The sequence below is a fragment of the Muntiacus reevesi genome, chromosome 2, assembly GCF_963930625.1.
Source record: "Muntiacus reevesi chromosome 2, mMunRee1.1, whole genome shotgun sequence".
Lineage (NCBI taxonomy): Eukaryota > Metazoa > Chordata > Mammalia > Artiodactyla > Cervidae > Muntiacus > Muntiacus reevesi.
In genome coordinates this window covers 178,588,914-178,601,659 of record NC_089250.1, presented here as the reverse complement: position 1 = coordinate 178,601,659, position 12,746 = coordinate 178,588,914, and the positions used below count along the sequence as shown (strand labels likewise).

At 49.0% G+C, this 12,746-nt stretch overlaps 1 pseudogene; it reads right to left on the bottom strand.

Moving 5' to 3' along the window:
- LOC136157331 (myosin-16-like) overlaps nt 1-7,057 on the bottom strand; it is a 41,491-nt pseudogene extending 34,434 nt beyond the window's left edge.
- Nucleotides 7,058-12,746: the final 5,689 nt, after the last annotated feature.

Here is a 12,746-nt window from a genome sequence, read left to right as displayed (position 1 = left end):
AGAGGGGAGTGGCTGCAGAGAGGCAAAGCGATGCAAGGTCCGGGCTGGGCATCTTCACATCCCAGCCATCCGGGTAGACAGGGTGGGGCGGGAGGGAACTTGAGCCCAGAAACCCCTCACCCCAACTCCTTTGAGCAGATGCAGCCTTACTCTGCTAGGCCCACTTGTTCACAGCCTGCAGATTTCCATACAAAGTCCCCCCAATTAATTCTAAGGAGGCTTAATTACATGTGTAAGACACAGACCTAATTACATGTCTATAGACTGGGAGGCAGGAAGGACACTTAAGTGATTAGCATAGACTGGTTTTCACACTTTGTAGGGAGGGAACAGTCAACAGGAAGATGTAATTAGAAAACACTTAGAAACTCAACATTTGGCATCACCCTAGCCTTGCCGCCTGCATCTCCCTGCATCCCTCCCGGCTTGGAACGTAGCTGCAGTGGCCCGCGGATGAAGAAGAGCTAGGATCCCGTGGGGTCTGAGGCGACACGCCTGCCGCTGCAGCCCACATCCTTGCCGAAGGGCCCAAGAATTTACCATCCACTCCGTTTCTACCAGCCCCATCCCAGAAAACTGCCTAGTCCTAAGCAACATAAAGATAAATAGTAACATTAATAAAAATCACTTTGCACTGAGTGGCAAAGATGGCCCAGGGAATGGTTAAGGGTTGACTTGAGTTCTGGACACTATTTAGCTCGTTATCCCATGTTTTTGTGATGCTTAAATGAGATGGGGTGTGAGGTAGGGCTGGTACTTAGCAAGTGCACTCACCAAGCAATATTAAAAAAAAAATCTTCAGTGGGTGATGAGGGATCACCCCCTGTGGGTAGCACAGGGGTCTTATGCATTTGGAGCCCCAGCGGCAAAGGGATTTCTCTTGCCACGCCATGACAGACCTGGCAGCCCCCTCCTATCCCCACCCACACACACACCCATGAGCCTGTCGTGGTAGGTGCTGTCCTAGATGGAGAAGAGGTGGGGTGACATCTCCGTGCACACTTCTTGCCTTTGTACATGTTGGCCACGCGGGCCCCATGGATGGGCAGCCACCGGTAGGGGCTGACTGTCACGCAGAACAAGCCCGAGTAGATCTGGTGGGAGGAAAGGAAGAGGATTAGCTGGCCCTTCTCCCGACACCCTCTTCCCTCTGGACCCCGGCCCGTCGCAGAGCATCCTGGCTGGAGCATCCTGACAGCCTGGAAAGATTCCGTGATGCTCTCCCTGAGAGCAGAATCTGTGTTTGACTCTTTATCCAGTAGGCAAAACCAGGCTTCTCTTTAATATGTATCTGTTTCATTTTCTTTTGGTCTAATTATTGGGTTGGCCAAAATTTCATTAGGGTTTTTTTGTAACATCTTACGGGAAAACCAGATGATCTTTTTGGCCAACCCCAGCATCTGACTCGATAACATAATCGTTTCTATGGGCAAATACGCAGCAAAACGTTCCCCAGTGGCTAAGTGCCCGCCCCCTCCTTCCAGAAGGAAGCACTGTGTTGGTTTCTAATATCCTTTTCTCGTAGTATACAGACAAACCCAGAGATACGTTCTTATCCCCTCACCTTGTTCTTAAAGCAAACAATCGTCTTCTCAGATACTGATTATTTTTTATTTTTTTACCGGAAAAAATTTTTTTTGAAGCATGGTTGATTTACAGTGTTGTGTTCATTTCTGCTGTACGGCAAGGTGATTCAGTTATACGTATATATTCTTTTTTCATCATCTTTTCCGTTATGGTTATCACAGAATCTTGAATATAGTTACCTGTACTGTTCAGTAGGACCATGCTGTTTACCCCTCCTGTAGATAAAAGCTTGCATGCGCTCATCCCCGAGCCCTACTCCTTCCCCGTCCCACCCCGTACCCATCCCCTTCGGCAACTTCCAGCCTGTTCTCAGTGTCTCTGGGTCTGTTTCTGTTCCGTAGACATGTTCATTTCTGTCCTGTTTTAGATTTCACATACATGATACTGTTTCATATCTTGATTTTTGGATTTATTTCATGGGGGAGGTTTTCCCTGACAGTTTAGGGAGTTCTTACTTTGTGGACACAATCCGCCAACTGGTGGGCAACAGGGATTGGTTTCCTCTTAAGAAGATACTCTTTTACCCTATGCAATTTTTTCAGGAAATCATCCCATTTTTAAAAAAAAAAATCAGAAAAACCAATGAAGTAGTGAAAGAAATTATTTGAGGGCAGAAAATGGCCACATCCGTGGGTCCCAAACTTCTCCTGGTGGACGTTCACACTGACCTCTTTTGCCTCCACTCTCTGCCTCTCTTCATGTCAACTCGAAAACTTTCCATTTTGGTCCAAGCCGGGTACTCACCCCCCAGCTTCTCCTTAGCAGAGCTGCATTATATTGCATTTTAAAAAGGAACCTTATTAAATAGAAAGCGACCCAAAGAAAGAGGAGCAAAGAGGAGGCAGAGAACCCAAGTGAAGACGTAAGAGGATGATGCACTGTGTCTCAGCTGGGATCCAGCCACTGAGTTGCTCTTTCCCTCTGGCCCTGTCCTGGGGGTTGGGGTGGGGCAGACAGAGCAGACCAGAAGCGAGTTCTGTCTGTGTTTGGGCCAGAAGGAAAAGGAGAGGTCCCCCACCGCCCTTGCAGGAGGGACACGAGAGGGCGGCTGCCCTGCCTATCCCAGTATTTCAGTCAGTGGTTAACCGAGGTGTTTGGATTCAAGAGGAGACTCCTGCCACTCTCCACAGAGCCTGCAGTCCCTTTGCCCAGAGTCGTGATGTGGCCACCTTTAGGAGCAAGCGCTCAGCTGCAGAGGGGCTCTGAGCAAACCCAGGCCCTGAGCTTGACCTTGAGCCCACACGGACATTCTCCGCCCAAGCTCAAGGCGCAGCCAGGCTGCAGACGTGGCTCTTCCCAGACTGAAATCCAGTGATGCCCCACCAGCCTACGGGCCCAGCAAATGACCCCAAGAGTTCTCCAGAGACCCTCCAGCACCGCCTGTAGCTCTGGTGCTGCCGAAGGTCTGAATCTGGAACTGAAGCAGTATTGAAGTAGGGCAAGGGGAAGAAGCCAGCGGCAGCTCTCTTGTCGCCAAAGCCCAGGGACGGGAAGTCCCCTGACCTTGAAGCTGGGCCCCAGCTCACCCAGCCCTACCAGATTGCCTCTTTCCTTTCTAGTAAAGACATCTAGTTAGGCAGACATGTAAACTTCCTGATATCCCAGTTTTGAGTTTAGCCTCCAGCACCTTTGGGAAGTCTTAGGATTTCTAAGACAGTTAAGGGACCGATGGTAACTCACTGTGCTGATCCTAGCAAAGTACTTGTTGAGTGAATGAATGCTTGAATGGATGGATAGAAGGAAGGGAGAAATGAAAGATGGAAGAATGGTAGGAAAGGAAAGATGAATGGATGGATGGAGGATGGATGGGCGGACAGGGAAAGACATTTAATGAAGCTGGATGACGTCACTGGGTGGAAATGATGTTTTGATTGGAGGGTTTGCTGGGATGGGTCAGGAGGAGCACTTGTGGATGACAGCCTCAGCAAAGGGTGTATCAGCTGCCCACAGAGATCGTATCATCACTGAGGTGCCAAAGCCTCGGGGTGGAAATTCTGATCTGTCAAAAACATGGTCCCTCTGCCCTTGTCCCAGACATAACATGCATGGGTTGTTGGGGAGGGGATTGTGCCCTCCCTGTCAGGAGAGGGGCCGAGGAACTGCAGCCACCCCCTCCTCCCCACCCTGGCCCGGACACTCATATAGATCCTCATGTTGATGTAGCAGTGACGCAGATTGTCCAGGACGCTGGCCTCGTTCAGGAAAGTCACATCAGCCATGTCTCTGGCTTGGCAGACTTTGGAAGGGTTCGTCTGCTGGATGTCATCTTTCTTCACGATGAGCGTCTGGGGGTCAAAACACAGCACACGCATCAGGAAATAGTACTGTCTCACCACCACGGCGGCATGGGGCAGAGTACCACCCACTCTCTGGCGTCGTGCAAAAAACTGGATCAGTGGGTCCAACTCCTGGTGCAGCCCTGTCCCATCGAGTTGGGATGGGGAGGAACATCCATGGCCCTCTGAGCTCTAGGTGCCTCCCCTCTGAAGTAGGGATGACAGTGGCTTCCTTGGCTGGTTGCTGGGAGGATTATATGAACTGAAGTGGCATCAAGTATAAAGACCCTGATGTTCCCTGCCTATGTTCAGAGTACCTCCAACCGGTGCTTCTCTTTCAGCCAAGTCCATTCTGGTAGCTGAACTTGCTCATTGTTCCCAGGGACCCTGTGCAGAGATGCCACTCTTGGCCCTCTGCCTTGAGAATTAGCAGTGGTTTCTAAATAGCAATGAACTTTTCCATTAAAAAAAGTCATTCCCCCTGCTCCCACTAAACCACCTTGAAGGATAAAATTGAAAGCAAGCTAGCAAACAAGACCAAAAAGAAAAAAAGACAACAATGATGAACAGTAGATATTTTAGGGTAAAAATAATACAACCAATTCCCATTTCCACTCTGCACCCCAGCTTTTCCTCTGTAAATGAAAACTAGCACCAGCTCTTATGTGGCAGCATCTGGGACCAGAGCTCAAGGCATGTGATCGAGAAAACAAATATCTTTCTGCTGCCTGAAGCCTGAGATGTGAGGCTCAAACACCTACTGGGATTTCTGGGACTTTTAATAATTTATGAGTTCAACAAGTAAATAATTTGAAATCTTGACGGCTCTGGAAAATCCACCCAGTAATGGTCACCACGCCCACAGTAAATCCAGCTAGGTTTCATTCAGGGTCCATTTCTGGTAATTTCCTGATCTCTGGGCCTCACCCACAGGCAAACACTTGTCTTTCAGCCCCAGCAGAGAAATGGAATTCTGCGCCTTTATCATTAAGAGCCAGATGAGTCAGTCTTTTCCGTCCCAAACCCTGCTGTATGCGTGTCTACTGCAGATGCTCCCAGAAGTTGTGTTGTCTTTAAATTGTACCCAAACTGGGGCCTCTGGCGCTTCGCTCTCATCATCCATCATTGCTGGCAACACTGCAGTGCCCTGCCCTTCTGAGAAGGATGCTTCTCCCACAAGTTAATCTTGACTTTCACATTCAAACCCACTGGGCCCCAGCGGCAGCCTCCTTTTTCCTGTGGCTGCTCCTCTCAAAGAGGGGAGAGGCACAGAGTAAAGCTTAGATATTGCCAAGTTCTGATCATGGAAGGTCTCTGTGCCCTTATTCCTGAAATTACCCGAGGGCTGATCACATGCACCACCCCCACCCCCATCCCCCGCAGCCCACGTGGAAGATGAAGGGACGCTGTAGAAGGGGCATGGACGTTGGAGCCAGACACAGTAAGCTTTGGGTTTTTTTTTTTTCCAGATTTGTCAGTTTGTGTTTTTTTTTGATTTGTCAGTTTTTTTTTTTAACTTTTAATTTTGTATTGGAGTATAGCCAATTAGCAGTATAGTGATAGTTTCAAGTGGACAGCAAAAGGACTCAGCCATACATATACACGTATCCATTCTTCCCTAAACTCCCCTCCCATCCGGGCTACCTCATAACATTGAGCAGAGTTCCCTGTGCCATGTAGTAGGACCTACCTTGTTGGCCATCCATTTTAACTATAGCAGAGTGTACATGCCAACCCCAAACTCCCTATCTCTTCCCCTTACTCTCGTACCTGGCAACCCTAAGTTTGTTCTCTGTGAGTCCAGATGCAGCAAGCTTTGAATCTGAATTCATCATTCACTGTCTTTGTGGCTGTAGGCAAGTTCCCTAAAATCTCTTTAATCTTCTGCAAAATAGGGTTCATTCATCCTACCACCATAAGGTTGTTAAAATGATTAAGCAAAATATCCAGTGCCTCCCCAGGAGTCTGCCCCAGGTGAGGGGTCTCCTAAACCAAATTTTCTAGCCACTCTCTGAAGTCCGTCCTTGTAGCTGGACACAGGGTGGACCAACAGAGAGGGTTGTGCTAGTAAACCAGCTATACAGGGGGAAAAAAATCCATGATTTGTAGCTTTTGTCAATTCCACCATGGCTGACACCAGGATGCCAAAGGTTTAATGACCACCTGCAAAGCCCCTGAATGTTTAGGGTTGGATTCTTTCAAGCCAGGACAAGGCAGCCCCAGCTCAGCACCACCATGCAGCAAGGGGCTCGGTGCCACTGTCTGCAGTTCATGACACTGGAGAGCTCAGCTGGGTTGCCCAGGGCATTCCAGGTCCTGTCTCACAGTCCTCACGCCATCATGGGCACATCACACAATTCCTGATGGATGGGATGCTCCTCCTCACTCTTGAAGGGATGCTCCTTCTCACTGTTAGAAAACTGATTCCACATGAGAGCTGTCTGGGGCTTTAAAGATAAGTAACTCTCATGATGGGCTTCCTAGGTGGCTCAAGTGGTAAAAAGTCTGCCTGCCAATGCAGGAGCTGCAGGAGATGCAAGTTTGATCTCTGGGCCAGGAAGATCCCCTGGAGGAGGACATGGCAACCCACTTCCGTATTCTTGCCTGGAGAATCCCATGGACAGAGGAGCCTGGCAGGCTGCAGTCCATAGGGTCGCAAGGAGTCAGTCGGATATGCCTGAAACAACTGAGCGCGCACACACGCAACTCTTGCTATGATCTCTTCCACACATTCACTGTTTTACAGAGCATACAAAGTGCTTTCATGTCCTATCCCATTCGAATCTCTACTGTAAGAAAACCAAAGGTCAGAGAGGGAAAGTGGTTTGCTCAGGGCCCCACAGGCTGAGTGTCATTGAGTCTGCACTTGAACCCAGCACAGGGGACTCAGAGGCATCTGCTCTTCTTGCCACCCTGCCTCTTGAGTCCTGGGGTTTCAGCACTCCTAAAGCTCAGTTTCATCCTGGGGATCATTTCCCACCCACCTGGTTGGTGATCATCTTCATGATGACTTGGTCACCTTGTTCAGACTGGTTCTCCCCAGCGACAAAGCCCCCCTTCTCATTCTTGACCCACCCGGACCTGTTGATGTCATAGGGCTTGTTCGTGGCTTCGATCCTCCCCTTATCGGGAGGTGCCAGGAAGGGCAACTGGTCCACATTAGCCCCACATTCGCCTTTGTATGCACCGGGCATCGTGGCTCAGCTGAGAGAGGAGCAGAAAGGAACCACTGGTGGGAACCAGGGCTTCCCTGGGTTCTAGAGGAAAAAGAGAGGGTGGTTTAGAAAACTGTTGTACAGGCTGGGGCTGCTTCTCATGTCACTTTCATTGTCTTGGTGCTATTAGGTCTTAATAACCAAGAATAATGGCTTCCCAGGTGGTGCTAGTGGTAAAGAATCTACCTCCCAATGCAGGAGATGCAAGAGGCAAGGATTCGATCCCTGGGTCTGGAAGAACCCCTGGAGTAGGAAGTGGCCACCCACTCCAGTAGTCTTGCCGGGAAAATCCCATGAACAGAGGAGCCTGGTGGGCTACAGTCCACTGGGTTGCAAAGAGTCCAACACGATTGAGTGACCAAGCACACACATACCACTGAGAATAACAAATAGACTGATAACTCCTCCGAGTTGTGTACCCCCAACCACTACACAACGCTTCTGCGTCTGTGGTCCCGTATGCACCCACACTAAGGCTGTGAGGTAGGGATCAGGGATTTGATGTTATGGAGGAGAAGATGATGACCAAGAGAGGTTAAAGCATGGACTTTTAACCATGAAATGGGACGAGAAAACAATTACCGTTTGGTTTTCATTTTCCCGTAAGGTCTGAGCAGAGGCCACAAGCCACCACAGTCCTGCTCTGCTGTGGCCTGTCCCCAACAGAAATCACAGCTATTCTCATTTCACAGTAGCATGGCTGCAGGCATCTCTAAGCATGACTTACACTCATCTCAACTTTGAAATGATGGTCTCATGAGAACCTCAGTTAGAAGTTATCTAAATCTACTAACAGTAAAGTCTACTTTGAAATGCTATATCACAAACTGATTTTTAAAAATATTTTGATAACTGAATTTTAATACCCCTGGTTTCCAAAATAAAGAGTTTATTTTGTGCATTTAAAAACACTAACCCGAGCAGAGGTCCACAGGCTTTACCAGGTGCTAAGTGAGTCCCTGGTGCTGAATAATTGTCCCGGCTCAGTGATTATCTCTCTTAATATGAGGCCAGCCCGGAGTCAAGGCTGGGCCTCTTGGTTTCCAAATGCAGACAGTCTCTCAGGAAGGCAGAGGACTGAGGACTTTCAGTGGCAAAGAGAGAAGTCAGGGACATTTCAGTCTGTCTTGAGGGTGAAGGACCTCCCTGGAGGTTTGGGGAGCAGGTGGTTCTGAGCCCCTTTGCCAGCAGCGCTGTTCTCAAGCCAAGGGGACAGCCTTCACCTTTAAGCTGGAGATGGAGGCTCTCACAATGGTGCTCCTGGACCCCTACTGCACTGAGGTATCCTTGGGGGAGCTCCAGCATTCCCTGCCAGGTTTTCCAAAAGAGGCCGAGTTGAGATTAGAAAGTGATGGAGGCAAAGCCAGACGCTTTCTCCCCTTCTCATCTCAGTGTGGTGTCCAGGTTAGAGAGTTCTGACTGAAGCCTGGGTTCCCCAATCCTTAAGCTGGTCATTTCACAGAAAATGAGAATGAGAGAAGGGGTATTAGGGGTCCTGTGCCTTTGTGGACCACTGACCTCTTTGTCCATCTGGTGATGTCTGTGCTCTCATTGGACAAAACTTTAAATTCAGGTGAATAAAATGAGTAAGATCACCAAGGAAACAAATGACATCGAAATGTAATGAGCACAGCATTAAACATGCATGATACGGTAGTACACGCACTTCTTTACGAAGCTATCAGATAACACGATCTAACAGTGAAGGAGGACACGGAACAGGCTCTATCTTGAAAGCAGGACTCCATCTTGGGCCGGACTGTGCACTTTGAGCTCTATGCCCAGTATCTATGGAAACGACATACCAACTGGAAAATCAGGCCCTCCCGGAAGCCGTTGCCTAAAAGAATACTCTAATTATCTGTGTAGTCGAATAGAATCATACATTCTATTATGTTTATTGGGGTACGACCACAGGCCTATTGACAGTTGTCCACTGTTAACTACCTAGGCTTAAGGCATATGATCACGGGTTAACTTTGATTGTATCTTTCTTTTTCCTTTATTCAGACTAGTTTCAGGGAAACTTATACACTTAGGGTATATAAGGTTTTCACAAAAACTGGTCGGGGTCCTTAGCTAAGAGGAGACTCTGCCTTGGGCCCGCCAGTGTAATAAACTGCACTCCACCATCTGAACTGTCCTTCTGAGTGAGTTTGTTTCCCGGAATGTGTGGCTACAACCACAGCAGGTCTAGTAACTTTTGTTCTAAAGCAGCCGTGAGAATTAGCAATCTTTTGAGCTCTCTGCAATAACTGTGACATGATGTGAAAATAGTGGTGATTTCCATTGCTGACAAAGTCACAGGCACTGCTAATATGATTGTGACTTGTCACCTGTGTTAGAAAGGGGAGGAAATGATACATTTCAGGTAAAGGTAGTGAACATCACGATGCAGTTGTTTTCCTACTGAAGACCCCCAAGCCCAGGGTGGGAACCCTACCTGATCCCCCCAGAGTCCCATCTCTGACGGGGAGCATGGGGCTGGGAGGTCCCCAGTAGCTTTGGACAGCCTTCGTCCAGCATCTAGGAGACCAGGCTCTCGGCTCTGCCCCAGTCACCCTGGGCAGCTCAGCGGCCTCGCTGGGCGTCCCCCAACCCCCTTTCTGGAAGATATGCTGTCTCGACATAAACTTCCTTTTGTCATTTGCTGTCCCTGGCGGCACGATCACACTGCCTTTCTGTGGTCTCATTTTAGTGGTTCTGATTGACATAGATGGAAGTCACCAGGGAGATGAGACCAAAATCCACATGAAAAGAAAATGCGAGTACCCGCAAGGTCAGATTTTTTAAAATGCATTCGATTTGTCTTGAAAACAGAACAACTACTCCTGTCTCTATTCTGGGTTCCTTTTCAATTGTCCTAATTGGGGAGGAGAGGTCAGAAATTCTCCTTTATTCCAATTAAGTAGCTTGTATTTTTTTTTTGTGGTGGTTTTGCCACAAACCACAGGCTAAGGTGTGTTGGCCGTTGTCCTGGCCTCGTGGCCTGGGGCACAGATCCCTGGGACCAGGAACCCTGAGGGCCGTGCAGGCCTCTGACACCAGGAACCACCCCTCTCAGTGGCCACCAGCCTCCTGCTCAGTTGTGACCGCATCTTCCAGGGCCCTCTGCATCTAAACAACTCCTGCTCCCTGCCCCCCAGACAACTGCTTTTCCCAGGCATCTTTGATAACAAGACCCATTTTTCAAAACCACAAACCACAAAACAGAGAAAAAACATTCAGTGCATGGGACACAAAAGCTTAAAGTGTCTTAAGAAGAGGAGAGATGCATTGCACAGTGTGGGAAGTGGGTGGTGGGGATTGAACCCAGCTTGAATCCAACATCCCCTCCGTCCCCTGGTGGGAGCTGGGTTGTGCAGTGGAGTGGGGCTGATCGCGGTTCAAACCCCTCTGCTCCTGTCTCGCTGTGGAACGAGGCGGCTCTCTCCTGTCCCCTAGGTTCAGAGCCCTGGGAGCATTGAGTGACGTGCCCACTCTGCAGCCCCTCAAGAAATGCCTCCTCCCCGCTCCCCCTTGCGAATCTCTCATTGTTACATCTCCTCTCCTTGGGCGGCTTCTCCATGGCACCCCCTCCCCATTCCCAACCTCCCCCAGTCACCTCTGTGGTACTCACCTGAGACCACACTGGAAGAGATTGGGTGCCCCCCAGAGGCTGGCCTTTCCCTTTGATACCTGCCCAGCAGGTCTGAGCCAGCAAAACTTAAAAAAGAAGAAAAGAACCCCTCCAGGGCTCCAGCGGGCTCAGCAGGCCTCCCCTTCCAGGGCTTGACTAGACGCTCCTGGGTCCCTCCGCGGGGATCATTAAATGCCCTGCTGCTAGTACATTTGCCTTCCTCCCATTGCCTTTGTGGGGAAACTGATGACCTCAGCCCGGGGGTGCAGGCAGTGGGCAGAAATAGAAGAGGTGGCTAATGAGTTTTCCTCTTAAAACTGTAATTGCACCGTGCAGGGGGCTTACGCTCAAGGAAGAAGACGTGGGTGGGCTCATACAAGGCCTTGGGCATGGATGAGCCTGGATAACAGCTGGTTGATGACTCAGTCCCTTTCATATGCTCAGGTCAGAAGTGTGAGCTTGGACTTCCCTCATCTGATAGTGGTCATGGGCCCCCTCCAGCCCACCATGGCCAGCAGAGCCCATGGGACACCATGGTACAATGCCAACTTTGAGTTCTGAATCTTTACCTCTAATTCTTCTGTGGTTTTCCTTGCTCTCCAGGCCTTGAACAAATCCCTGTCCTCTTAGGGCATGTCTTCTCCATCCTTAAAGGGGGATGGAAGGACCTTAAGAGTCCTTCCCTGATGGCTCAGAAGGTAAAGAATCCACCTGCAATGCAGGAGACCTGAGTTTGATCCCTGGGTTGGGAAGATCCCCTGGAGGAGGGCATGGCAACCCACTCCAGTATTCTCGCCTGGAGAATCCCCATGGACAGAGGAGCTTGGCAGGCTGCAGTCCACGGGTCGCCGCAAAGAGTCAGAGTGACTAAGCACAGCAAGAATTCTTTGTGATTTTCTCTGGGTCTGGAGGGAGAAATTTCTCCAGGGAACTTCCTTATTGGCATCTGCAATCACCCCATCTCCACCCTCTGATCCCTAATTCACTATTCTTTTAATTGATACAAAACTAACAAAATGTAAAATTAACCATTTTAAGTAACTAACTCAGTGGCATTTAGTATATTCTCAATGTCCTGTAGCTGCTTACCACCTCCATCTATTAACAGTTTGAAAACATTTTCATCAGCTCAAAAGGAAATCTACAAACCATCAAACAGTTTCTCACCCAGCCCCAGGCAGTCACCAGTCAGCTCTCTGTCTTTACGGTTTTACCTCTTCTAGGAATTTCAGGAGTAGAACCGTACAGTGGCGTACAACGACTTTTGTGCCTGGCTTCTTTCATTTAGCATAATGGTTTCAACGTTCATCTACATTGTAGAATGTATTAGCACTTCACTCCTTCTTAGGGCTGAATAATCATCCTTTGCACCCATTGCGTGACGGAATACAGTTTCTTTATCCATTTATCCACTGATGGACATCTAGGTTGTTCCCACCTTTTTTTTTTTTCTTTAAATTTTTTTATTTGGTCGTGTCAGGTCTTTTTGGGGCACATGGGATCCTTGTTGCATCATGTGGAATCTTCCACTGTGGCTCACAGGCTCTCTGGTTGTGGCGTGTGGGCTCAGCGGCCCCGCCGCATGGGAGATCTTAGTTCCCTGACCAGGGATTGAACTCGTGTCCCCTGCATTGCAGGGCAGATTCTTAACCCCTGGACTACCAGGGAAGTCCCTCGTTTCCACCTTTTGACTGCTGCGAATTGTGCGGCTATGAACAAAGGTGTACCTGTATTTGTTTTCAGTTCTTTTGGATATTTACCTAGGAATGGGATTGCTGGGCCATTTGGTAATTCTATGTTTAATTTTTTGAGGAATCACCAAACTATTTCGACAGGAGGCTGAATCATTTCACCTTCTCACCAGCAATTCACAAGGGTTCCAATTTCTCCACATCCTCCCTAACATTTGGTCTTCCCTGGTGACTCAGGTGATAAAGAATCTGCCTGCAATGCGGGAGACCTGGGTTCAATCCCTGGGTCAGGAAGATCCCCCTAGAGAAGGAAATGGCAACCCACTGCAGTATTCTTGCCTGGAGAATTCCAAGGACA